Genomic DNA, 21,800 nt, shown 5'->3' with positions numbered 1-21,800 from the left:
ACTTCTTAAAAAAAAAAAAAAAAAAAGAAGAAAGAAACTGGGATATAGAGCAAAACTGCAGGTCCTGGACTGGGGTTCACAGAGACAGCTGGTTTGTCTTTTGAATGATGGTAGTGGAAGTGCAAGGAGCCATCTTTTTGAGTGCTCTGGGCCTGTCATCACAGAAGCCTCTCAAAAAGAGCACCCCGCAGGCCCCCTTCCTTGATACTGACTGGAGCACAGCTTTGCCTTCTGTTAGACTCAATTTACTCTGACACACTACTTTCCGGATGTTCATTCCTCAACAAGTATTGACAAGAAAGTTAAGACCCAGTCTGCTATTTAACAGTCTGAAGCGCCTCTGACATTCAGTTAGCAACAGTGTTTGTAAGCCATGGCGGCTGAAAAGGTAGAATGTATCTATTAAAATTTCAATATACTCCTTGTAAAGCTTGTGGAAAAGATGGGGAAATTTTTTAAGTAATAAAAAGGGACATAAATAATGGGAGAATCCTATTAGACCTTCAAAATCTCAATATCATATTCACATCAAGAACGCATCTATAAAATCACCATGCAATCCATTCACTGGCAATAAATAAACTGCATAAATTTTCTTAGAAAACTTATTTAATAATATTGCTTGTGGATAAAGTTATCAGCTATTAGGTGGAATATGAAATTGCCATATTATAGGTCCAAAATGGGATCAGACATCAATAATTTTATATGATTTAACTTAACAGATTCAAAATAGATGCTTCTCCAAGAAATGCTAACAACGAAGACAATCATTAATTCATCCAATATTTACTGAGGACCCACAGCGTGCCATGCACCATTTTAGATGCTGGTGTTGTAACAATGCACAAAACGCAATTTTCAAAAATCCCTTCTCTCATGAAGCTTACATCGTAGTAGAAAAAAGAAAATAATAATAAAACTAAGTAAGTAGACTATATAGTATCTTAGAAGTGATAGATGCTATGTAGGAAAGGCAGGACTGGGGAATATGGAGTATGAGAGGGAACACTTAGAATTTTAAACACAATGGCCCAAGACAGAAGCTGAGATGCTAACATGAGCAGAGACACAAAGAATGAGACAGAGTGACCCGGAGGGAGACCATCACTCTCAAATGAGGGATTCAAGGCTTTTACAGTTAGATTAACTCTATCTCTACAAGGCACTGTTCTCAAATGAAATATGAAACATTAAAAATCTATAGTCCTGAATGAACAATAGCTTAAAAATAAAGAGACTGTGGAAAGTGTATTCCATTTAAGTAGCTGTATCTTTACAGTCCTTGCGATCATCACCATTCTACACTTTCACAGAATGTGGAAATTCTGACCGCTTATTAAGAGATGATGCAGGAGAGGCATGCTTCATTATTTTATATACTGGGGTGACAGAAATGCACAAAACAACTTAAAAATCCCTTCTCTCATGAAGCTTGCATTATAAGGAAGGGGAAAGAAAATACTTCAACTAAGATACTGTAACATATACAGTATCTTAGAGATGATTAATTATTTCTCAGGCTCTTACTGATTCCAAAGTTCTGTTTTCATAAACATGGATGGAATTACCATTTCTAGTATTTTCATGGCAAGAGAAGCCTTAACTGTTAGCTATCCATTTATTGCTAAAACAAAATAGTACAACTTAGGGATTGGGAACCACAAGCATGACCTCAGTTTCATGGGTCAAGAAATGTGGGAATGGTTTAGTTGACCAGTTCTGGCTCAGAATCTCTTATGAGGGTGCAGGTAGCACATTGGCCAGGACTCCAGACATCTCAAGACCTGACAAGTAAAATCTGCCTCCAAACCCAGGTACATGGGCCTCTCCATAGTCCACCTTGAAACATGGCAGCCAACTTTCCCCAGAGTGTGACAAGTCAGGAAACAGAGACAGACTGAGAGGACACAAGATGGGAATCCCAGTCTTTTCAAAATCTAATCTCAGAAGAATTCACGTGTCATTTCTGCTGTATTCTATTCATTAAAAGTCCAGCCCACAGTCAAGTGGAGGGCATTTCACAAGGCTGGGGGTACCAGGAGACAAGGCAAGGGTGATGGGGGACATTTTAGAGGCTGCCTACCACATCCACCTTTGCCAGCTATTAACATGTCTAAATTTATTGATCCTTAGGAAGGTTGGCTGTTTATATAAACATGTTAATTTCTGGTAATACCCTAGTGGTACGGTCAATAATTAAAAAGTAGGTTGAGGAAGACCTACCACGCATAAATCCTTAGAGTGAATGCATGCCTTTCGTTTGCAGCTTTGTCAATTGTTCTGGTAAACAGTAAACTATACTTATAAAATTGTCTCTCAATGTTTTAAGATTTCACCAATACAGAAATACACAAGGAAATGTGGGATATAGTGATAGTAGACTTTCACTTGTAAATAGACCTCGCCTCCTACACTTTGCTGTATGGCGCTCTGCTCCCATTCCCAACCAACCAACGGACTACAGAGTATATTGTTCAAGTTGGACAATCATTTTCTGCTAAAATACAGATTAGCAATTCTTTAAGAAATGTGAAAAGCCACTAAAATCTATTTGTAGTTTTCTTCTCGTCTTCTCTTGCCTTTACTACTTTTTAAACAAATCAACAGAAAAATTCAAAGCACTGAAAAGGTGAGAGCTATGGAGAGATTCTGGCTGTCTGAAACATTCTTTTATGTTGGGAACAAATATTCAGAAGTTTGCTTCATTATGTTTCTAGACCCTATCTATGCCCTGTGTCTGAGGAGCAACCCCTATATTATTTCATGAATCATATCATACTGGGTAGATTTAATAATGCTTTTCTCAATGAATCACTTTTTCTAGTAATCACATACATTAACAGACCATTTACAGTGGTACTTCGGTTTTCAAACATAATCCGTTCTAGAAGACCGAGTTCTGAAACATTCAAAAACGGAGGCACAGTTTCCCCATAGAAAATAATGCAAAATGGATTAATACATTCCAGACCTTTAAAATCAACCCCTAAAACTGCAAATTTAGCATGAATTTTACTATCTAATGATACCATAGATCCATAAAATTTACGGTGTTCGTAAACCGAAATGTTCGTCAACGGAGACATTGAAAACCAAGGTACCACTGTAATTTTTTTTCTCAAATACCATAAGGTTGCAAAGGTCAAATATAACTTTAAAAACACTGCCATACGAAGTGGACGTGTAATTTTCCGAGGTTATTAAACGGGTGAGAGAGGAGCTATAAGCTTTTTATACCTTATGCTAGTATTCTTCAACTGACTTTGGAAAAAAAATGTGATCAAAGACACTAAAAAAGGGGACATTTTTCTTTCTTCCCATTCCTACTAATTGAGCCCCATAGGATCACTGACCAACAGTTGTTACTTCTATCCATGGCCTTATGTGATCCTTCACCATGCCCCTTCTCTACCCAAAAATAATCACAAGAGAGTGAGACCACTGAGACATTCTTTCTTTAAACCATGCACTACACCCCATTTCACAATAACTCTGCCGTAATGTTGATTGAATTTAGCCATGTGGTAAGAGCCTGTTCTGTGTTAAGGCTTAGCGGATACACGTGGGAGTCCGAGTATCCTGGTCCTCAAACAGAAACTTACTATTTGACTGGGCCAAGAAATGTGTACAAAAAATGATAAGGGAGTAAACTAAGTAGGAGGGGTGATGAAGCTGAGTGCAAGGAACAGTCTTTCCAACAAGCTGGATTTGTTAAATTTTAAGACTTTTTAACAAATGCCTTTAAAATAACTGTATATCCAAACACAAAAGAAAAAGAAAAAAAGACTAAACTTTGTACTTTATATGAAAATTAATTCAAAATGGATCATAGATCAAAAAGTAAAATATAAAACTTTTGAAAGAAAACATAGGAGCAACTATTTATTACCTGTGGATAGGCAAAGAATTCAGTCATGATATCAAAAACATAATCCATAAAATAATCAATAAATTGGACTTCATCAAAATTAAAAACCTTTGTTCTGTGAAGATACTAAGAAATAAAAAATACTACAGAGAAGGATAAAATATCTGCAAATCAGATTATCTGACAAAAGATTCTAATATCCAGAATACATAAAGAACTCTCAAACCTCAAAAACAAACTAATTTAAAAATGGGCAAACAACTTGAAAAGATACTTCACCAAAGAGGATATGCAAATGGCAAATGACACATGAAAAGATGTTCAACATCATGAGCCAGTAGAAAATGTAAATTAAAACATGAGGAGATACTATTATATACCATCAGAATGGTTAAAATATTCTGACAATACTAAGTACTGTTGAGAATATGGTACAACTGGAACTCTCATATAATGCTGGTGCAAATGTAAAATGTTACACATTTGGAAAACAGTCTGGCAATTTCATAAAATTAAATATACACTTGCCACATGATCTAGTAATTCTACTCCTAGATATTTTCCCAAGAGAAATGAAAAGATGTATCTACACAGTATATGCACATGATGAGCATGACAGTTATTAATGAGGGTCCAGAGAAACAGAACCAACAGGATGTGTGTATGTGTGTATGTACATAGATATACACATATACCTGCACATACGCACACACACACACAGTATGAGGAACTGGCTCACGTAACTATGGAGTCTTAGAAGTCCCAAGACCTACAGTCAGTAAGCTGGAAAGCCAGGTGAGCTGATGACATAGTTCAAGTCCAAAGACAAGAAAAGACCAACGTCCCAGCTCAGTCAGGCAGGAGAAGTTCCCCCTTACTCATGGAAGAGTCAGCCTTTTGTTCTATTCAGGCCTTCAATTGTTTAGACAAGGGCTACCCACACGAGGGCAGGCAATCTGCTTTACTCAGTCTATGAATTCAAATGTTAGTATCATCTAAACACACCCTCACGCACACCCAGGATGTTTGACCAAATAGCTCAGCACCCCGTGGCCCAGTCAAGTTGACACATAAAATCAACCATCACAACTGTTTTAGTCATCATAGCCCCAAATTGGGAACAATCCAAATGTTTACCAACAGGAAGAGATAAAAAGAAATGAACTGTGTGACATTAGAAAATGGCAGAGTAAGCAGCTCCAAGCACTCATTCTCTCACAGAAACATTGAAAATCAAGCAGAAACTGTCAGAACCAACATTGTCAGAACTCAAGAAAATAAAGGTTTACAGAAACCAAGCAAATGCTGGACCAAGAAAAAGGCAACATAAAACCAGTAGGAAAGTTTTGTGGTGTTTTTGTTTGCCCTTGCCCCAGACCCTGGCTAGCATGGCACAGTCCGGAGGCAGTGGCAGTCTTAAAGTGGCATCGGGCTGTGTTCCCATTAAGGGGGCCTGCTCCTGGGTCCCAAAGGAAACAGAGCAGACTTTGCTCAGAAGTAATTGTGTGTGCCTGTTCTAACTTGTCTGGGGAATAACTAAAGGACTGATGCAAGGCACTTGTTTCTCTTTTGACTAATTTTGGACACAGGCTGATCCCACATGCATTTTAAAGAGATCATGGTTCTTGTGTGGAGAGAGGAACAAAGAGAAAGGGAAATAAAAATGCCACACACATCCCATTTCCTTCTTTCTGCTCTTTATTTAGGCCAGTGTTGTGTAGTTTTCCCCCTAAGTCTCAAATCAGTAAGAAAAGATGTAGAGATGGAGAGAAATTGAGAGACTCAAGATATTATGAAGACAGCAATAATGGGGCTTATTGAAAGATTACATATGTAAAGAATGAGGAAGAAAAAGAAATTCCAGATTTTTTTTAAAAGGGACTGGAAGGAAAAGTTTCTTGGAGGGCAATGAGGTATTTTCTTTTGAATTTTATCAAATAAATGAACACATTGTAATTCTTTAACCAGTCCCTAGTGAAGACTTTGGTTGTTCACGTGTTCACGTTCTCTACAATTACCAGTGATGATGCACTCTCATCCTGCTATCTTAGTGAGCCAGGAAAGGCACATCTGTGACATCTGCTTGGTAGAGCGGTGGGCACACGTAACAGATTGACAGAGATTGCCAAACGGCACTCCAAAAGGGTTGCAGCTACATCAACATCAAACAGTAGGTATTATTAATAATTTTAGTTTTATTAATCCGGTAAGTAAAGTCCTGTCTCTTAATTTGTATTTATTCCTATGCATAGTTGGGCATGTTTTCATGTTTATTGGTGTTCGTACTTCCTTTTAAACGAAATTTCCACATAAGCATCTTGCTACTGGAGTTCAGAATATCATCAGCAGCTGTTCTTTAGTAAGGCTTTGGCTCTGGCCAAAATTCTTCTAGAAACTTTAAAATCATTCTGCTGTACAATCCTTCTTTAGACATGGAGCTGTTCTTGTTTACAAAAAAAAAAAAAAACAAGTAACTGCTCTGATGCAGAATAAAAAGCCAAATAACACTGGCATTTATAAACGAAGATAAGAGCAAAATGCGGAAACATGAAGCAAGCTAAAAATATGGGCATGAACATTTGTGAGTCTGTGTGTACAATGTGAGCATGGCAAAAATTGGCTGAAGGTCACTGGGGCAACACAGGTGCTAGCCAGAGTCCACGTCTCCCAGGATACATCTGTCAGTTAGCTGCCTGAGAGTTCAGGGGTGAGCTTCGGGTCTACCGAATAGCCAGCCCCGTATCTACCGGAGCCTCCTCAGTCTCAGAGAATAAAAGGCAGAATGGTACCATCACCAAGACCAGAAATCACTGAGCTCTCTCAAGGATGGAAGAAAGAAGAAACTGTACCTCCAAGTGAAGAAGGTATTAAAAGCTACACTAAATCCTTTTTTTTAACTGTTCATACTTGGGATGGCTACTCATGTGTAGTTAGCAATGTTTAAATTAAGTTTCAGGCTGATATTTTTATATGCCCACTTCTCAATCCTGACTTACATAAAATTGCCTTCCATGAGCTACGCATATGAGAAATTTTGGTTGTCCTTTACAGTTTTTGGTAACTTTAGCAATATTATTAAAATAAATTCCTTATAAAGATACGTATATTGGCACGAGATCCAAAACTAATGTTGTTAATGGGCATTACGTGTGGTACCGACATCCTGCATGTGGTCTTGCGAAACAGGAGGTTCAACAGTGCTTAATGAGAGAATGGCTAACTAAACCGATGCACCAGGTTGGTTCTATTCAGAGGATGTTAAGACTCTGTCCCAGTTTCTCTAGGTTGAAACACTTCCTTCCTCTTATGCTCCTACCTTCTTGAACTATTTCTACCTTTTAAATGCACTGTACTTTCTCTTCCTGACCATATTTTCTGAACTGTCCTCATTCATCTCCAACTGTCAAGACCTGCAGCATTCACTGCCGTTACTACTCATTAAGGAGTAGGGAGATATTTTTTTTATTGCCCTTCATCACCACTCCTGTGTAACCTTTGCTCTCCCAAAGTGTGCAAGTATGTGGAAGTCTGGGACCATATTTTATACTTAAGTTCATTCCCCCTCCATCTTATCCCTTTCCCCTAACTGCAAAATACAGACCTCAGAGGAGTAAGATCTCCACAAATGATGGCTGATGACCAATTCTTTCCTGCTACAGACCTAACGGTTTGTTTCCTACTGCTGCTTCACAGTCATAGACGGCTCAGCTGTCCACTGTGCTTCACTGAGTCCTACCAAATATGCCTTCCACAGCCCCTCACCACAGATTCCATGCTTTAGTTCCTTGGTAACCTGACCTCCACCTTTTTAGCATCTTTTGAACTGAACAAAGCTATGTGAATTATGAACAGCACTTCAGTGCCCTGGTGACATTTCAGAGCCTTACTGATAAGGATAGGGCCTCCTCATTAAATACTAAATAAGCTTTGTACGTGGCACTGATTAAACTGTAAAAAAATCCCATACCTGAACCTGTTTCAAGAGGCAAAAACTACCATGTTTCCCCGAAAATAAGACCTAACCAGAAAATGAGCACTAGCATGATTTTTCAGGATGACATCCCCTGAACGTAAGCCCTAATGCGTCTTTTGGAGCAAAACTTAATCTAAGACTCGGTCTTATTTTCGGGGAAACACAGTAATAGCAGTCACTCCTCTGCTGGACATTTATAACTTAGGTTCTTTATTACAAATGTCAGAGGTTATTTAAGTCAGCTGACTGTTCAAAATGAATTTAATCACCTAAAGGAACGTATTTCTCCTACTGAAAATATTTATAAAACTGACAGTAACATTTATGCATATCAATAAAGAATGTTATATAAAAAATGCTAAAGATGAAACTCCAAACCCTTTTTGCTGTTTCAGAAATACAGAATTATTTATCTCCTATAGAATACCTAATCTTTCACAACATACCTAACACACCATCATAATTCAATTTAAGAAAATCATGCTACATGCGTTTAATAAAAATGTCAAAACTTTTGTTGTGCGCTCACCCTTACTTTCACAATGATAGTAACAGGTAACATTTACCTATCTTTTAGCGTGCTCCAGGCCTAAGTGCTCTTTCCACGTGTTACCTAACTGAGCCCTCACACCAGGCCTATGAGGTCACTTTCTCCTTGGGTGATCTTGGGCCCTTTCATAGCTCCAAACATCACTGACTGACGACTGCATAACTCTGTTCTCCAATTCCCTTTGGAAATCCACACTCACATTTCCAACTGTTGATGGACAACTCCTGGATGTCCGCAAATAAACTCATCTTCTATTTCCCGCACTTCCATCTTCAGACATATACACACTTGTTCTTCAAAGTCTGCCCCCCTTCTTATGTTTGATATCTCAGCTAACACAACTACTGTCCACTGGATTTCTTAAGCGACAACTAGCACAGGTTTGAAATATCTCAATCACTCAATAGCTGTGTGAAATGGGCCAAGTACTTAATCTCTGTCATCGTTTCCTTTACCAAAAAACTGAGGATATTAATAATACCTATCTCAGAGGGTGATTTTGAAGAATAAAAGGGAATATACTAAAGTGCTTATAATTGTAACATTGTCCAATCTAAACTAACTGCTTAATAAATTCACATGTGAAATATTTTGTCATACTTTTTTGGCCTTCTCCTTTTCCTTCAAACATCACATACAGTAAGTTGCTGGATCTCACTAATTCTAATTCTAAATTTTTTCTTGTATGCAACCTCTGCATCCTCTGCCATTCTCCTGGCTCAGCTCACACTATTTCTCATCTTCACAGGTTCCTCAGCCTTGCCACTCCACTCCACTCCATCATCACTACTGCAAAAAAACATATAATTATATTCTTCCATTGCTTAAAAAATTTTTGTGGCTCCCCACAGCCTTGAAAAAGAAATAGCAACTTCATAACCTGGGACCAATAGCCTTTTCCAGTCCTGTATTATACAGAACTACCACCAAGGCTCCATAGCTGACGTAGCACAGGTCAGACTCTACAGGGCCTGTTCAACAACAATAAGAATTTGTGTGTTTGTTCTGAAAGTTATGGGAAGCAATTAAAGGATTTTAAGCAGGGAAATGGTATGATCAAACCCAATTTTTAAAAGGTCATTTTGGCTATAGTGTGAAGAACAGAATTATAGAAGCCTAAAAATGGAGGTGTAGATTCTATCACAGTTGTACTGGTGAGAGATAATGGATCAGGATGGAAATAACAGAGGTGGAGACATTAAAGACATATTTTGCAGAAAAAAATATGGAGTATGAGATGCTGAGTTTATATGGATTTTCCATGTGCACAAGTAAGATAAGCACCGGGAAAAGGCCAAGCTAGAGGATCAGAGGAGGCTGGGAGTCTTATAGAGGTAATGCCAGGTTTGAGGTGCCTTGAGATAATCCAAGGGAGAAAAGTAGGAAGATTTCCATTTCCAGTTATTCCAGGCTGACTTATTTAAATACTCTTGCTGAAAATATCTAAAATTACTGCATAAAGTATTTTTAAAACCCAGTTTCTTAAAAATGTCAAAGAGCCAACAATATAAGAAATTATTAAGTCAAAAACCCAGAGAAAGAAGCTAAGCAATCTAAACTGCTTTTTCCCTAAGTGCATTGCTAATCTAGGCAAAACCAAAGCTCTGACAGCCGTTTTAGGGACAGATGTGAGAGCTCACCCAAGTGAAGTCTAATAGGAGGTACTCCCACATTAAACGAGGACCTCCAAGGGCTATACTCTGCATGTAAGGAAACCAGAAGGAAATCACATTACCCCCACAGGACTGAGGAGATGGTCTAGTGATAGAGAGAGATGAAGTAGGAAGCCTTTCCCCTAAAGCTTGTAACTACCACTTTGATGCCTTTGTGTGAATTTGATGTTCAATGTGTATCACTGGTGTAGTCTAGAAAAACCTCAATGTTAGTTTTGTTGAAAGTAATTCCAGACTATCAACCCTCGATGTAGCAGAAGTAAGTGAAAATTCTCTCTAGAGGAAAGCTCCTTTACCCTAGGCCTCGAAGCATCTCCACAAACAAAATTTCAAAACAAAGAGTAACATAGCCAGACAGTCAAGCACTGAGGTACCAGAGTAGATAGAACCAGTAGTAGAATAAACAAACTTCAAAGATTTGAGCTATTGGAATTACCAGACAGATTATAAAACACCTATGCGTATTATGTTTAGGGAAAGTAGGCAGCTGGATGGATATATGGGTCTGAATGTCAGAAGAGAAGTCAAGGCCAGAAATACATATATGGTAGACACCGGTATGTAGATACTAAAACTGTGGGTGTAATGTAGGAAGAGAATGAGAAAAAAGGAGGTATAGGACTGAGCTCTAAGGAACTCCAACATTTAAAGCCACTAAAGTTTCTAGAACTACTTTGGATCTAGACCCAACTCCAAAGTCCCAATATTTTTGAGACCTGAGTATTTTAGATTTTACAGGGTTCCTGTATAATAACCTTCCATTACTTAAAATAATAACTGAAATTACTTAAAATAATTATCAAAATTAGATAATGTAATTAACATCAGTTTACAAATCAGTACTCTTTCAACTGTGGATTGTATCCCATTAGTAAGTCATAAAATCTACTTAGAGAGTTGGAATCAGCCATTATTTTAAAATACACCAGAATAGAAATAATAGAGTATATTGTATGGAGTATTGTTTCAGTGAACAATACTTGTTTCAGTATATCTATAGGTAAATCTGCATATATATGCATATAAACACACATATGTAAACATACAGACATTTTTATGCATGTGGATTAGACTGCAGTGTAAAATGTGTTTCTTACTATGAGTTGCACCCAAAAAAAATTTTAAGTCACTGTTGTAAACCATGAAGTAGTAGTGATCAAAGGTGACCCTGAACAGGTTATCTAACCTTTTTGTGCCTCAGTATCCCCCTCTATAAAATAGAATAATAAATGTTACCTCCTCATAGACTGTTATAATGATTAAAGTAGATCAGCTAAATAATCAATATAGGGTAATTCTAAAATATAACTACCAACTACCTTTATTAATACATTAAACTAAATTTTAAAAGATCAGGGATGATAAATTTCTAGAAAAGTCTTTATTTTTATGAATAGAATTTCTAAACATTAATCAATGTAAAAAGAAACACTTGTTACAGATTCAATATATCAGTCTGACCAATGTGTGTTCAGTAGCATAAAATCAGCATTGTGATAAAGAGACTGTAAAACAACAAAAGTAATTAAGAATGCATTCATCCCTGTCATGTGGTCCTTATCAGAGATAATCACAAAGATAAGAAGCAATCTTTCATTCTTTTGCATGTGGCTTTCCAATTTTCCCAGCACCATTTATGAAGAAGCATTGGTTTTTCCGTTGTATGTTTTTGGCTCCTTTGTCAAAAATTATTTGCCCATATATATGTGGGTTTATTTCTGGGTTTCCAATTCTATTCCATTGGTCTGTGTGTCTGTTTTTCTTCCAATACCAAGCTGTTTTTATTGCTGTCACTTTGTAGTATAATTTGAATTAAACTACACTGTCACTAACTAACTCAAAATGGATCAAAGACCTAAATATAAGCCCTGAAACAATACGTTGCATAGACAAAAACATAGGTAAACTTATGGACCTTGGTCTTAAAGAGGATTTTATGAATTCAACCTCAAAGGCAAAGGAAGTAAATGCAAAATAAATGAATGGGACTATACATCAAACTAAAAAGCTTCTGCACAGCAAAATAAACCATCCACAAAATAAAGAGGCAACCAACTGAACGGGAGAAGATAACTGCAAACAACTCTAATAAGGGGCTAATATCCGAAATATATAAAGAACCTATACAACTCAACAACAACAAAATCCAATTAAAAAATGGGCAGAAGACCTCAACAGACACTTCTCCCAAGAAGACATACAAATAGCCAACAGATATATGAAAAGACGCTGAACTTCACTAGCTATTAGGGAAATGCAAATCAAAACCACCTCACACCTGTTAGAATGGCTATTGTCAACACAACAAGTAATAAAAAGCATTGGAGAGGTTGTGGAGAAAAAAGAACCCTTATACACTGCTGGTGGGAATGTAAACTGGTACAGTCACTATGGAAAACAGTATGGAGGTTCCTCAAAAAACTAAGAATAGAATTACCACATGACCCAGCAATCCCTCTTCTGGGTATCTACCCCCAAAATCTGAAAACATTTATCCATAAAGATATATGTACCCTGATGTTCATTGCAGCATTATTCACGGTGGCCAAGACAAGGAAACAACCAAAGTGTCCTTTGATAGATGATTAGATAAAGAAGATGTGGTATATATATATACACAATGGAATACTACTCTGCCACAAGGAAAGATGAAATACTGCCATTTGCAACATGGATGACTCTTGAGGTTATCATGCTAAGCAAAATAAATCAGACAGAAAAAATAGACAACCAACCATATGACTCCACTCATGTGAAATATAAAACTGAAAGCAACAAACGAAAAAGACAAACATGCAAAAACTGATAGACACAAACAAGTTTAGTGATTACCAGAGGTTAAGGGGGGAGGGAGGGTAGAAGAGGGTATAAGGGGTCAAATATACAGTGACGGAAGGAGATCTGACTTTGGTTGGTGAACACACAATGCAATATATGATGTATTATAGAATTGTACACTTGAAATTTATATAATTTTATTAACCAATGTCACCCTCAATAAGTTTAATTTTAAAAAAGCAATCTCTGCTGAAAGATTACAATTTCTATGGCTGAAAAAGATGAAACACCAAGACATACAGAATGCACAGGAGATTGGAGAATGTTGCCTGGAGAATGCAGTCAGTACGTGGTTGCTAGGTGATAAGTTTCCAGGCTCCAACAACTTACGATCACAGCAGTGTACTGCTCCTCTAAATGATACTTTTCCCATATAGCAAAGCAGTATACTTGGAACAACTTGAGAATCCTTTTGTAACACCTTTCTTGTATGATATAAGCCTGAGCTTAGACTGATGACATACAGAGTTCTATGTAAATGTGTATTGTTTTTAGGCTATGTAATTTAATCTGCTTCTCAAATAGTTTAATGCCACTCTTTTAAAATATTAAAGTATGCCACAAATATATGGTGATGAAAGGAGAACTGACTCTAGGTGGTGAACACACAATGGGATTTATAGATGATGTGATACAGAATTGTACACTTGAATTTATGTAATTTTGTTAACAATTGTCACCCCAATAAATTTTTTAAAAGGGAAAATAAATAAATAAATGGACACTAGATTAAAAAAAAAAAGTATGCCAGATGTAAGATCTAATATAATGTCAAATAGCTCTATAATAATGTCAAGAGAAAATCCAAAATCGTATTATTCAAAACAATCCAAAAGGCATTGTAAACAGTAATAGGTTTATTTTGAAATCTCAAAAGAAATTCTAGTAAAAATAGGAACCAGTCTAAGAAAGACTGTAATAAAATCACGTCATTGTGTAACTGAGTAGGGATAGAGTGGGGGGGGGGTGTTGGTGAATTTGTTACATTTGCATGTTAGACATGGTATTTACAGTAGCCAAACTCATCTTCACAGTTGAACATATAATTTGTAATTCGTGGAGATGTATGTCACAGACAAACTCAGACAAACATGATTAAAGTGTTTATGATAAGAAGGAATGAGCATCACATACGAGGTGTGATTGAAAAATATGGTGAACGTTTAAATTTTAAAAATTTATTATGATAAAAGACACATTGCCATTAATCCCCCTCAAAATACTCCCCCTTGCTTTGAACACACTTATCCCATCACTCTTGTCACTTTCTGAAGCAGTTCTGGGAGTCCTCTTTCGTGAGTGTCTTTAGTTGCACCGTTGTGGCTGCCTCGATGTCCTGAATCAATTCAAAACGTTTACCCTTCATGGTCATTTTGACTTTGGGGAAGAGCCAGAAGTCTCACGGTGCCAGACCTGGTGAATAAGGTGGATGAGGACACACCGTAATGTTTTTATTTGACAGAAATTGCCGTACAGAAGTGATGTGTCACACGGAGCATTGTCATGATGGAGGATGATTCACGGCACACTTAAAAACACACCTTCTCTCAACTGTAGCTCATACCCGACCAACTGCATCAAACAAGTTTAACCTGTCACACACTGTTACTAAGGTCTGACGTGCCATATTGAAGATCCCTGCCTTTCTGTTGGATGGCACTTGGCAGCAGCATTCACCATATTTTTTTATCACAACAAAAAGGCTGCAAGTCGCACATGGCTTCTGGTATGGCAATTTCTGTCAAATAAAAACATTACAGTGTGTCCTCATCCACCTTATTCGCCGGATTTGGCACCGTGAGACTTCTGGCTCTTCCCCAAAGTCAAAATGACCATGAAAGGTAAACGTTTTGTATAGGTTCAGGACATCAAAGCAGCCACAACAGCACAACTAAAGACACAATAGAGGACTTCCAGAACTGCTTCAGAAAGTGGCAAGTATGATGGGATAAGTGTGTTCGAAGCGAGGGGGAATATTTTGAGGGGGATTAGTGGCAATGCGTCTTTTATTGTAATAATTTTTTTTTAATTTAAACATTCACCATAGTTTTTGATCATACCTCATATGTCCCTTTTCCTCCCTACTTTAGTTTTCTAAAATATAACCTCTATATACATTGAGCACCACATCAATGATTTTGCTTTGTATCATCAAACACAATTGTAAATACTGAAGAGAATTTATTTATTCCTTCTACTTTCTTCATTCCTAACTTTCCAAGTATCACATTAAGTTGTGTCTCATTGACTACTTTTATAGTCATTTGGCAACAAATTTCCTTAGCTTTCCTTAATCTGAAAATGTGTTTATTTTTCTTCATTCCTGAAGTATATTTTCCCTGGATATACAATTCTGGAGTAACATCAGTCTTTTCTCTTTCAATAGTTGAAAAATGTTGGGCCACTTCCTTCTGTGTTCTGTAGGGCTTTTTTTTAATTAATTAATTTATTTTTAATATTATTTTATTTTTTAATTAGTTGACATACAATATTATATTAGTTTTAGGTGTATAACCTGGGGATTATATAACTTATGAAATGATCACCCCAATAAATCCTGTACCCATTTGACACCAAAGTTATTACAGTATTATTAACTATATTCCTTATGCTATATTTTACATCCCCATGATTATTTTGTAACTAATAACTGGTACTTCTTAATCCCTTTTCCTTTTACATCCATGCCCCCAACCACCTTCCCAGCAGGCAACCATCAAAATGTTCTCTGGATCTACGGGTTTGTTTTATTTTGTTCCTTAGATTTCACACCTATGTGAAATCACACAGCATTTGTCTTTTTCTGACTTACTCCATTCAGTACAATATCCTCTAGATCCATCCATGTTGTTGTAGACGGCAACAGATTTCATTCTTTTTTATGGCTAAGTATTTCGTTCTTTTTTATGGCTAAGTAATATTCCATTGCATATGTGTGCCACCTCTTCTTTATCCATTCCTCCATTGATGGACATCCAGGTTGCCTCCATATCTTGGCTATTGCAAATAATGCTACAATGAACATATGGATGCACGTGTCCCTTTGAAGTAGTATTTTGGGTTTCTTCAGATAAATACCCAGAGGTGGTATTATTAGGTCCTTCTTTGTCTCCTGTTATAGCCTTTGTTTTAAAGTTTATTTGTCCCCAAATGGTGCTAAGTACTGTGGAGATAAACAAAGTGGGGAAGGGGTTTGCCATTGTAAAGAGGGTAAAGAGTGAGAAGGCCTCACTGAAAAGGTGGCATTTGAGTAGAGACCTAAAGGAGGTTTGAAGTTTGTCAGTCAGTAATTATTTGCCTTGTTTAATACTGAGCCAGGCTCTATAGGTTAGCTTAGAACCTGAGTATTTACATCATCATCCTTGTCCACAAGGTGCCTCTCAGTTTAGTTGAGGAGATCCGATTCCCATAATTTGGGGAAACTGAGGTCCAGAGATGGGAAAGGACTTGTCTAGGGTCACCCATCTCATTAGTCTCCTGATTTTCACAGCACTGGTCCAGCACCCTCCCTCCTACAGATTCTCTCCCACACATACCTGAAACAACAGCTGGCCTTCTAGACAATACTGCAACCCCCAACTTAATCAGTTTTGTCACACAGGTTCATTGGTAACTTGATTACTTAGAAAAGAGAAACTTTTTTCCCCATTAGAAATATCAACAGAATTACACTGAGGTATGAGGAAGGAAAAAAAGGGGGGACTTGAGCTTTAGTGGTCTGACATTTCCCAGCTGTAGGACTCTGGGCTAATCATTTCCCTTTCCTTGTAAAGCAGTTTTCTCATCTGTGAAAGGAGAGGATTGAACTCTGTAAATTCTAAAGGCTATTTCTAGCTCTAATCTTCTGAGAGTTTGCAAAAATGATTAGGTTACCAGCTTAGTTTAGTCTCTTTAGGTTGATAGCCCCACATTGTGATGTGTCTTAATAATACCAACTAACATTTATGTAGTGTTTACTCTTTGCCAGACAGTGTTCTAAGTTTTTCACTTGTACTATTTCATTTAATCTTTACACAAAACCTGTCTTGTAGTTGCTGTTATTAGTTCCATTTTGTACATGAGGAAGCTGAGGCACAGTGAGGCTAAGAGCCTTGCTCAAAGTCTCATAGCTGGTAGAGTGGAGGAGCAAAAAAAAAAAAATTAAAATTAAAAGTCTATTTGTCTGGTATAAGTATTGCTACCACAGTTTTGTTTTATTTCCATTTTTATAAAGTATCTTTCTCAGTCCCTTTCCTTTCAGCCTGTGTGTTTCAATATGATTCAGATTCAATCTGAAGTGAATCTCTTGCAGGCAGCATATGTAAGGGTCTTGTTTTCTTATCCATTCAGCCATCTTATGTCTTTTGATTGGAGCATTTAATGTACACTTAATTGTTAATAGATATGCAGTTATTGCCATTTTATCATTCATATTTTTTACCTTTTTTCTTCTTCCCCTTCTCCTTCTTCTTAAAGAAGTCCCTCTGTAATTTATTGTAATACTGGTTTGGTGGTGATGAACTCCTTTAGCTTTCTCTTGTCTGGGAAGCTCTTTATCTGCCCTTCTATTCTAAATGATAGCTTTGCTGGGTGGAGCAATCTTGGTTGTATGTCCTTGCTTTTCATCACTTTTAACATTTTGTGCCAATCCCTTCTGACCTGCAAAGTTTCTGTTGAGAAATCAGCTGAGTCTTATGGGAGCTCCCTTTAGAGTAACTAACTGCTTTTCTCTTGCTGCTTTTAAGATTCTCTCTTCGTCTTTAAACCTATGGCGTTTTAATTATGATGTGTCTTGGTATGGGCCTCTTTGGGTTCATCTTGTTTGGGACTCTGCTTCCTAGAGTTGTATTTCCTTCACCAGGTTAGGGAAGTTTTCTGTCATTATTTCTTTGATAGGTTTACAATTCCTTGTTCTCTCTCTTCTCCTTCTGGTACCCCAATGATGGGAATGTTGGTATGCTTGATGTTGTCCCAGAGGCCCCTTAAACTGTCCTCATTTTTTGAATTATTTTTCCTTTTTGCTCTTCTGATTGTTTACTGCTACCTTATCTTCTAAATTGCTGATTCGAACTGCTGCTTCATCTAATCTGTTGATTCCCTCTACTGTATTCTTTATTTCAGTTATTCTGTTCTTCATTTCTAACTGGTCCTTTATTTGTTTTCTATCTCCATTTTTATTTTTCCTATCCTTTGTTAAAGTTCTCATTGGATTCATCTACTCTTCCCCAGTGTTCACTGAGCATCCTTATACCAGTGTTTTGAACTCTGAGTCTGGTAGATTGCTTATCTCTATTTTGTTTAGCTCTTTTTCTGGAGGTTTGTTTTTTTATTTGATACATGTTTCTTTGTGTCTCCATTTTGGCTGCCTTTTTGTGTTTGTTTCTATGTATCAGGCAGAGCTGCTATGTCTCCCAGTCTTAGTAGAGTGGCCATATATAGTATATGTCCCAGTGGCACAGTCTCCCTGGTCAGCAGAGCCAGGTGCTCCAGGTGTGTCCCTTGTGTGGGTTGTGCATGCCCTCCTGTTGTAGTTGAGCCTTGGTTGCTGCTTGCATGTCAATGGGAGGGACTGACCCTCTGGCTAACTGGTTGTAAGGACTTGCCATGACTACAGAGGAGGAGCTATTGTGCAGGGGCTGACCTCATGGAGCAAAATTCGCTTTAGCAGGACTCTGGTGCCTGCCCAGTCTGCCCTTTGGGTGTGTTGCCTGTGGAGGCAGCTGGGTGGTGCTCCAGCTTAGTCCAAAGCTGGCGACCTCATGTATGGCCCTGGGGCCTTATGGGAGGAGCCACAGGCCAAGTTCAACCTGTGCCCTCCAGGGCCACCTAGCATAAGCCACAAAGCAATCCAGATGGCAGCCACCACACTGGACTTGGAGGTACCTGAGAGAGACCAAGCTGCAGACTGAGGTTGGCTGTTGCTAGTGCTGGGCCTGGGGCTTCTCGGTACAAGGTAGGTTGCGTGCAGAAGCCACCTGCTGCTTGTTTGGGTTTTGTGAACATTTGAGAGATTTTAGGAAAGTCCACATCATGAGCCAAAACCAACCATTTTTACGGAAAAGCTACTGGAAGTGGCTTGAGTGAGCCCACAAGTTGGGTGGGGTGGGGTGGGGTCTCAAGGAATCACTAGCTCCAGGTAAACAATATCAGCTAAGTTAATGGAACTCAGATATGGTGTTCACCTAAGTCTACATACTGGCTAGGGAGGGCTAACAAAGGAACAATGCCTTCTGCCAGCACTTCTGTCTGGAAGAAAGCTGCCCCTCTAGCCCTTGCCCTGAAGCCAGATAATTCAGTTCCTCCTTATATGTCCCTGGCGCCTTTCAAGCTGCTGCCCGTGCTGGAGCTCAGAGCAAATAAGTCCGTGCATGGGCCCTTTAAGAGAAATGCCTGGGACTCCAGCAGCCCTCAGTTTCACTCAGCCACAATCTTCACTGGTTTTCACAGACAAAAGCTGAGGGGACTTCCCTGCCCCTACTGGGTAGCCTGGTAAGGGGCTGGGAACCCTTACTCCTCCGGAGAGGAACTTCACAGCAGAAATATCCCTCCCAATTTTACCACCACATGTGGGTGTGGGAAAGCCCAGTTCCACGTCAACACTCCTCCTATCGGTTTCAAGGTAACTTCTTCTGTACGTCCTTAGTTGTAGGACTTCTGTTGAACTAGAATTCAGGCAGCTCTCAATGATGGCTGTTCTGTAGTTTAGTTGTAATTTTGATGTGGTTGTGACAGGAGGCAAAAACAATGTTTACCTACACCGCCATTTGACTGGAAATGTTGTCTAGTTTCTGATGAGAAATCTGCTCTCATTCAAATTGCCATTTGCCTAATGGTACTGTGTGGTTTCCCTTTCATCATTGTTTTACTTGGCTTTAATTTTCAATTTCACTATAATGTTTCTGAGTATGGATTTCTTTAGTTTATCTTGTTTGGAGTTCACTCAGCTTCTGAGAAAATATAAACCATTATTTCATCAAATGTTTTTTTACCTCCACATTCTGTCCTTTCTACAAGTATCTAGTACAATGATGCCTCAAATGTTTGATCTTTTGTTATTGTCCCACAGATACCTGAGGCTAAGTTCACTTTTTCAATTTACTTTCTCTCCATTATTCAGTTTGAATAATTTCTATTGATCCATCTTCATGTAAACTAATTCTTTCCTCTGTCCTTTCCATTCTGCTACTGAGCCTATCCAGTAAATTTTGCATATTATGTTTTTCAGTTATAAAATTTTCATTTGATTCTCTATATTCTCTACTTCTTTGGAGCAGTTTTCTATGTTTCCATTTGTTTCGAGAGTGTTTGTAATTACTCATTGGAGCAATTTTACAAAAGCTGCTTTAAAATCCTTGCTGATGATTCCAATATCTATGTCATTTCAAAGTTGGCATCTGTTGATTATCTTTTCTCATGAGAGTTGAGATTTTCCTGATTTTTCATACTACAAGTAATTTTGGGCTGTATGCTAGACATTTTAAGTATTACATTATGACACTCTGATTCCTATTTAAATCTTCTATTTTAGCAGGTAGTCAACCTGTTTAGATTCAGAATCCCAGGCTTACTTCTGTGGGCTGTGATTCAAATGCCAATTTAGTCTCTCCAGCACTCTTCTGGTTTTCCCCACTGTGTGTTACCTAGATGACTGAATTCCACTCCACTTTATCTTCAGCATGTACTTGGGCAGGGAGAATCCCTGCCTCATTTCAGCAGGGCAAGGATGGAAAGTAGGGTTCTGTCCATAGAATGTACTAGAGAGAGGCACTGGCTCTTTAATGGTGAGGCAGGGAGTAGAAGTCCAATTCCTATCCACAGGCTCAGGGGGGAGGGCACCATCTTATTACCACAGGGAGGAAGTGGCAATCAAGAGCTCCAACCACAGGCTCCTTTGCAAAGGTATGTTTCTTCCTTACTTCAGAGCAGAAGAAAAAGTCAGAGTTTTGCCCACAAAACTCAGTAAGGTAAGGGCACCACCTTGTTAATGCTGGATAATTGTGAAAGCCAGCATCTCACTCACAGGCTTTGCTGGGGAGAGGTGCTACCTTGTAATTGCTGGTGAGGTAGAAATCAGAGTCCTCTATAAAGGTGCCACTAAAGAGGGCCATTGCTCCATTGCTGTAGGGGGAGGGATAGAAGTTAGAATTCAGCCCACAGGCTCCACTGGAGAAGCAAATTTTGTTACTGCAGGCGGCGGAAGGGTATGTGTGTAAGACAGAGCTGTGGCCACAGATTCTGTTGCTGCAATGCCTGTTCGGGTGGAAGGGAGGCATGCAGCTTTTTTGTGATGTTCTCCTAGAGAGCAGGCAGGATAGGTTAAAAGGTTTCTGTCTTACTGGGCCATCCTTTGGCTAGAGAGAACAGGCTTTTCTTGGTGCTATTTTTTTTTTTTTTTTTTTGTCTGCACCCTTTAGCATTTCCAGGTTGTGGGCTTCTCAAGAGCCCAGGCCAGAATACATGGGAGGCAAGAAAGAAACAACAATAAAGAACTCACTCAATCTTTGAGTCCCAAGGTCACTAGTCAGTCCACCTTGTCTTCCCTAATTTTCAGAGTTTTCTGGTAGGTGATTTATGGGTTTTGTCTGGGATTTTTGTTGTGATTAGTAGGAGGAATAAAATCGAGTGGGTTTATTCCATCTTGTTCAGAACCCAAACCCTGTCACTTAGTTTTAGTCGAGATTTTTGTGTCTTATCGCTCTCTAAGTTTCCAAAGGATATAGACTGGGTTTTTATTAATCTTTTTATTAATTGTTGGCCTAGCAGAACACGTCATATATGACATATCCTTTAAGCTTAGTTGATGTAAGAAACTGTTAATACAACTTCTTGGCTATTACTGCCATCAGGTTCATAATGAAACTCAAATTTCTTCATTCATTCAGTAAACACCTATTTTATGAAAGCTTTTAGGGGTAC

At 38.3% G+C, this 21,800-nt stretch overlaps 1 protein-coding gene across 5 annotated transcripts in view; it reads right to left on the bottom strand.

The window, feature by feature from the left end:
* The window catches only part of DOCK3 (dedicator of cytokinesis 3), a 297,859-nt gene that overhangs the window by 209,587 nt on the left and 66,472 nt on the right, over window positions 1-21,800 (bottom strand). The window lies entirely within an intron of this gene.

The sequence above is a fragment of the Rhinolophus hipposideros genome (genome assembly GCF_964194185.1).
Source record: "Rhinolophus hipposideros genome assembly, chromosome: 14".
Classification (NCBI taxonomy): domain Eukaryota; kingdom Metazoa; phylum Chordata; class Mammalia; order Chiroptera; family Rhinolophidae; genus Rhinolophus; species Rhinolophus hipposideros.
This window is presented reverse-complemented; position numbering and strand designations above follow the sequence as displayed.